This window comes from Rattus norvegicus, chromosome 17 (assembly GCF_036323735.1).
Source record: "Rattus norvegicus strain BN/NHsdMcwi chromosome 17, GRCr8, whole genome shotgun sequence".
Classification (NCBI taxonomy): domain Eukaryota; kingdom Metazoa; phylum Chordata; class Mammalia; order Rodentia; family Muridae; genus Rattus; species Rattus norvegicus.
Genome location: NC_086035.1, coordinates 5903127 through 5909411, shown reverse-complemented (window position 1 = coordinate 5909411; position 6285 = coordinate 5903127). Strand labels below are relative to the sequence as shown.

General features: G+C 46.7%; 1 long non-coding RNA gene across 2 annotated transcripts; it reads left to right on the top strand.

Annotated features, from left to right (window-relative positions):
* Positions 1–242: 242 nt before the first annotated feature.
* On the top strand, positions 243–5591 carry LOC134482803 (uncharacterized). Of its 2 annotated transcripts, XR_010059357.1 has the most exons (3): positions 243–1665; positions 3195–3289; positions 4176–5591. It is a non-coding gene; the product is annotated as an uncharacterized LOC134482803 (long non-coding RNA). The 2 variants fall into 2 exon arrangements; XR_010059356.1 differs by having other exon boundaries at positions 3195–5591.
* The last annotated feature ends 694 nt before the right edge of the window (positions 5592–6285 follow it).

The following is a 6285-nucleotide window of genomic DNA, read 5'->3' as shown; positions in this document are numbered from 1 at the left end:
ATATGTATATGTGTATGTACATGATGCATATGTATATGTGTATGTGTGTGTGCATGTAATGTATACGTATGTGTAATGTATAAAAGGTATATGTAATGTATATGTATATGCGATGTAAATGTGTATGTATGTGTATGTATATGATGTATATATATATATATACACATCGTGTGTGTGTGTGTGTGTGTGTGTGTGTGTGTGTGTGTGTAGGAGAGAGAGAGAGAGGGGTGAGCATAGTTCTCTTCACCTTTCATGTGGAGTCTGAGGATCAGCCTCAGGATGTTAGCGGTGGCAAGAGCCTTTAGGACGGAGCCATCTCACCAAGGGTCATATATGATTTGGGAGGGTCACAGAGGACTGCCCCCACCTACAATCAGTTTAGGAACAAAACATTCAGGTTTTCTACAGCAAATCTCAAGCTGAAAGCTTGGGTAAGTCACAAAACTTATGTTCTAAAGTTTTTTTAGAGTGGACTCTGGTTTCTGAGTGGACGGAGTAATGTATGAATGCCATGGTGACAATATCAAATATATTAGTGTTAGTATTAGGGAGATGAGCCAATATTTCAAGAAAAGTATAGCCATATTAGCTTTCTTTGATGATGTAAAATCAGTTTTGAGTTATAAGGAGAGAGAAGAGAGAGAGAGAGAGAGAGAGAGAGAGAGAGAGAGAGAGAGAGAGAGAGCGCACTGGCTTTGACATAAAGCCTATGTTGACTATCTCTGTGAGTAGGTCCAGCACCACAAGTGAGGGAATTTGGCTGAGGCACCCTCAGGAGAGTGGAGGCTTACACCCTCTGCCAGCTCGGAAGGCAGGGTGATTATGAGCCAGGAACCCTGCTCAATTCCCCTGAAAGAGTAGTAAATGTTTTTATGATGAGAGCCATCTCTCCAGCCCCGGCCTCATCATATCTTTTAAGGGACCATAAAAGAATGGAGTATTAATGTAACTACATTTGCATGATTTGGGGCACATTTGGCTGACATATATACTAATGGCAACCAAAGCAATCCTCTATGGTAGACACTCTCTGAGGACCTCACATGCTAACTCAGCTGTTTCAACAGTCCCACAAGGCAACCGCAGAGTTGTCTTCATTCCAGGTTTCAGATGAGGAAACTGAGGCATAGACTAATGTGTTCAGGGTAAAAGGTTAAAAGGTTAAATGGTCACGTTACACATAACTAGTATAAGGCTGGGGAGGGGGTTGAGGCAAACAATGTGTTTCTAGAATCCAAGCTCCTACATATCTGTTGACCCTGAAGACACACACACACACACACACACACACACACACACACACACACACACACACACTCATTGAAGAAATCCACACAGGAAGTCATTCATCTTCAGGTACAGCATAGATTACTATTCTTAACAATTCTTGATAACGATTTGTAAATGGATTTTGAATAGTTAATGATATTAAAATCGTTCTACATTCTCTAACCCTCAGGTTTTTTTTAGAAAGACTTTTTTTTTTAAATGTGTGTGGGTGCAGTACCAAGAGGACACCAGAAGAGGGCATCATATCCTCTGGATTTCCAGGCACTGGAGAGCCTCCTAGTGTGTGCTGGGAACTGAACTCTTGCTCTGCAAGAACGGTGAACACTGAACTTCTGAGCCGTCTTTCCACCCCCTTGATTTTCTTCTATCTGAAAGGTGAGTGAGTCCTGCTGTTTCCTTTCTCTATAAGGAGCATCAAGTAGGGGATATGTAAAAGACTTATGTTTGTTGGGACCGAGTTACCCGTGACTAAAACCTCAAGCTCAGATGGTTTAAGAAGAGAAGAGGAGGTTATCTTCTTACAGGCATGTAAAGTCTCAGGGAGAGCCTGGGAAAAGCGAGTGATCTCAACTACCATTCCATGTCCTCACTTCTTTACTATGCCTTGATCTTCTCCTTCTGTTAACTTGGTTCTCCGGCATGAAAACGCCAAGCCATCTAACTCCTCAGATTCAAATTCCACTGGAAAGTAAAGACTTGAACCAGGTTCCATCTGATTGGCTTGGGCTGTCACGTGCCCTTTGAACCAATCCTCACACTGTGGGATACCTGTCTGACCTAACGTAAACAGAGTCAACATTTTCTGAAGGGAAGTTGGGTGTGTAAGGGTACATCTCTATGATAAAAAGTCACGCTGCTTAGCCTTCCCGGGACAAAGTGGGTGGACTTCAGAAACATGTAAGGACTTCCCTGGCCATAATGTGTGCACCGGCCGGTGAGCTCCTGGGCTGTCCTACCTTTATGAATTCCATTCTGAAACACGCTCCTCAGAACTACGCCAACTGCGCCAGCAGACAGAGCCTCTGTTTGAGCAAGGTCTTCGGTGTCACCACTAGAATGGCAGGAGAGTACACTTGACCTTGATCTTTGGCTGGCACTTCCTTCCATATTCCCCATTATATTCCCCCAGTGGTTTTAGAAGGCTTTCACATCCTTTCTTCTGATATGAGGGCCAGAGGAGGAATGTGGATAATGCGTCTTCCATATCTTCCCAGGCAATCTTCCAGCAAGCCATCACGAAGGCTTCAGCACAAAGAGCATGAACCGGGTCAGGATTTGGAGGGGGCGTTTATTGCAGGGAGAAGTCGAACCGGGAGATTAATTCCGTTTATCTCCTGTTATCCTTACTATAAATAGCCAAGCGTATCTGTTGTTATTATTTATTTAATTAGTTGTTTATCCATTCAGTAAACACTTATCCAGTATCTATAGCGTCTCTCTGGTTCTGCATGGTTTCGGGGGGAAGTTTGTGTGTTGCATTCCTTTTACAGAAGGCTGGCGTCTGAGCTGAGCCCCGAGCCAAGCCAGGTTTCCCACCAAGCCTGTCACACTCTGCCCTCCTTTGCTTGTGTCTTCTTTGTGTCTTCTGCATGATATCCAAAGACAGGAGACACAGAGGTTCGAGCGTCAGACAACTCGTCTAAGATCCATGCCCACTACCGGCACTGTAAAGTCGCTTTGCGAAAGTGACTTCATTTCTAGATGACTGTTTTCTCGTTGGTTAAAATGAGGACTGCAGTTGCTTAATACAGTGCTTTATCGCTCTTCCTAGGACACGGTGAGGACCGATGGGACGTGTGCGGGAGTCGTTTGGCATATCATGCTTGTCCTAGAGCAGGAATGTAATACAAGTTTTCTCTTTCTGGACCTGCTTCCTTGCCTAGGCTTCTTTCTCTCTTGTCTAGATCCCACAGATTCACATGATATGTGCTGATCGTTGGTCCCATGTGGAGTCTCCGGTAGGAGGCAGCCCCTGTCAGAGAGAAGAGAGACTCTGTGGGTAGGTTTGTGGTCTCCTGTGTTTCGTATACCATTGTACCCAAGTATGTGTCTGCATTGTTCTGCAGGAGAATGACAAGAACTGGGGTGTCCGCCATGACCTTCGAGGCTGTACCCTGGGAACATCTGATGCTGACTAGACAAAGCCCTCATGGAAGGCAGAGGATAGTCTGTGCTCAGTCCCTTCTAGGACAATCTCATTGTGAGCACATCTTAAAATGTGAGACGGACAGCTGGTACCTGATGTAGTCAGAGACATTGCTGGTCAGTTACAGGGACGTCACTCAAACTGCTTTAGACCTAGGGAGAGAAATACTGTTTAAATAGCTCCAGGAATGATGGTCCCCTGTCCCTCAGACCGTGACTCCAGGGTAGAGCGTCTCGTCTCAGTGTCAGCTGCCTCTCAGGCAGGCCCACCTGACCCAGCAGTCACTTACAAGACCAGGGGCTTTGCTTTTAGTTGGGATGTCATAGAGAAGAGATCATCCCTCTCAGCTGTGCCTGTGAGAACCCTGAGACAGGGTCTCAGGACTCTGATCGACGTTGCCCACTTGGTGTTTTTGAGCCTGTCACGGTGGACAGTAGGATGAAATACTCTGATGGCCAGGCCTGCAGCCTGAAAGGAGCCTGGACTGGGGGTTGGAGGAAGTAGAAAAATAAGTTTGGAAGAAAGAACAATGCATTTTAAAAGAAAAGGTTTCCCAGGCTCAGTGATTTTAAAGCCTTAGTTTATATAACATCAAGGCCTCAGAAGAAGAAGAAGCCAGGCCTCTGGCATTCTTGGGTCTGAGAGTCTTCCAGGTTCATTGGGGATCTAATTATTAGCGTATCTGCCCTATCAATGATAAAGCAATCAAATGAATTTCTTTTTGTCTCTAACCCAATAGATGGTGAACACAGGAGCAGCCCCCAGGAGCCTCACAGTGGTTACTTCTGCGTGTTTGCTTCAGATGCTAATCTAGGTCTTCTCCCAAAGGCATTTAGCCCCAGTTAATATTTACAGTCAGCTGAATTGAACTAAGACAAAAATGCCTTTGCGTGCGGGTGGGCCTCATCCAATCAGCTCAAGAATCTTAAGGACAAAACCCAAGATTTCCCTCAGAAAGGACGAGGCTCACCTGTGGGTTTGTAAGCTCGAAGTCCTGGCTCACTTTCTGGCCTGCTTCTCTATCATGCAGGTTTCAGACTTGCCTGGGCAGACCCATATAGCTCAGGACCCAGGCCCGCCCCTTCTGTTTCAGGTACAAATGTAAACATAGATACGCTCATGTCTCCTGCTCCTGTCTGTCCGTGGAACCCTGGGTGATGCTTCCGTGCCAAAGTGACCTGTAGTTAAAAACTCACCACGGGGGCTGGGGATTTAGCTCAGCGGAAGAGCGCTTGCCTAGCGAGCGCAACGCCCTGGGTTCGGTCCCCAGCTCCGGGGGGGGGGGGGGGACTCACCACGATCATGGTCCTAGCAAGGCTTTCCAGAAAGTTCCAGCTGAGGTACCTTCGGCGTGCAGATCATTTTGTACCTGTGGAGTAATTGCCTATATGCAGTGGTACCCCCTTTATATGAGCTCCTGAAAAACACACTGGCAATGTCACACTGGAAATGACACTTGACCTGAGACACAGCGCCCCTCTGCCCAGGAACTCAAACACCTCACAGGTACAACATCATCAGGTTGAGTGCCACCAGCCCCACTTAAAGACTGGCTGGGACTGGTTTCGCATGGGCCTGGCTTGGTGCTATGGTAAGCCGCTAGTCACAGACTAGGAGGAGAAAAGGAGTTGTGCCGTGTCTGGAAATACAAATGGAAAGTTTTAGGAACGGAACGAATGTTTTCCCGAGTGAATTAGAAAAGGAGGAGAAACTAAATACATACTTTTAAGTTTTCATTTGTTTATTTTAGAAAAGTAGACTTTCAAATGTTTCTTATGGTTTTTCAAGAACTAGTTAAAAGAAATAAAGTCGCTGGTTCGTGAGTTCTGCGTACGTCTGGGATCACATGCATGCAGTACCCGAGGACGCCAGCAGAGGGCGTCAGATCTGGAAGAGCAGTGAGCGCTCTTAACCCCTGAGCCAGCTCAACAATTACGCTCTCTCTCTCCCTCCCCTCCCCCTCCCCCTTCCCCTCCCTTCCTTCCTAATTGCCAGATGATTTGTTTTCTAACGTAATGTTTTTTATTGTTGATTTGTGAATTTCACATCATGTACCCCATTCGCACTCACTTCCCAGTCCTCCAAGGTTCGCCCCCCCTCACTCTTGTAATGCCCCAACCCCAGAAAAAAAAATAAAAAGAAAGAAAAAGTCCAATGTGTGTTGCCCATGTGCTCACTGGAGTGTGGTCAAACTCCCGGTGTCCAGCCCCTTAAAGAAGACTGAGTCCCTCAACATCCCTGCCCCCCCCATGCCAGTTGTAGAGAGGGTACCCCTCAGCATCCCTACCACAATTTTTAAGAGTTCTCTTTGATGGTTTCTGGTCTAGGCTGTTACTTTTTGGGGGGAGGGGTGGGGTGAGGGTAGTTGTGGTCACGGAAGACCGGTATGACCCTTTTCCTCAAATCTGAGTCTGCAGTCATCGATAACCACTGCAAGGTAACGCCTTGCCACTTACAGTCAAGAGGAGCACGGATCATAAACTTCCACACGGTTTCTGCTGACAGCGCGTGCCAGGGGCCTCAGTGGCAGTGCAGGCCTCAGATATGACAAGTCCTTTTGTCACAGACCCAGCTACAGACATCATCACAGCCCTCGCTCTGCTCAGCATAGACCCCAGACATCAACACGGTCTTGGGGCCCACAGGGGCCACAGACACCGATGTAGGCACAGCCCTGTCCCCGGGCATCAAGAGGGCAGGAGGGAAGGGCTTAAATTCTCAATTTCCTCGAAGCCACTGATTGTTGGTTTTAGGTTATTTGTTTTTTACACGTTTTTTCAACACTTCATCTCCCTTCATGGTTTGCTAAGAATTAGCTCCTTGGTGTGTACAAGTTGTAGGGAAGAAAG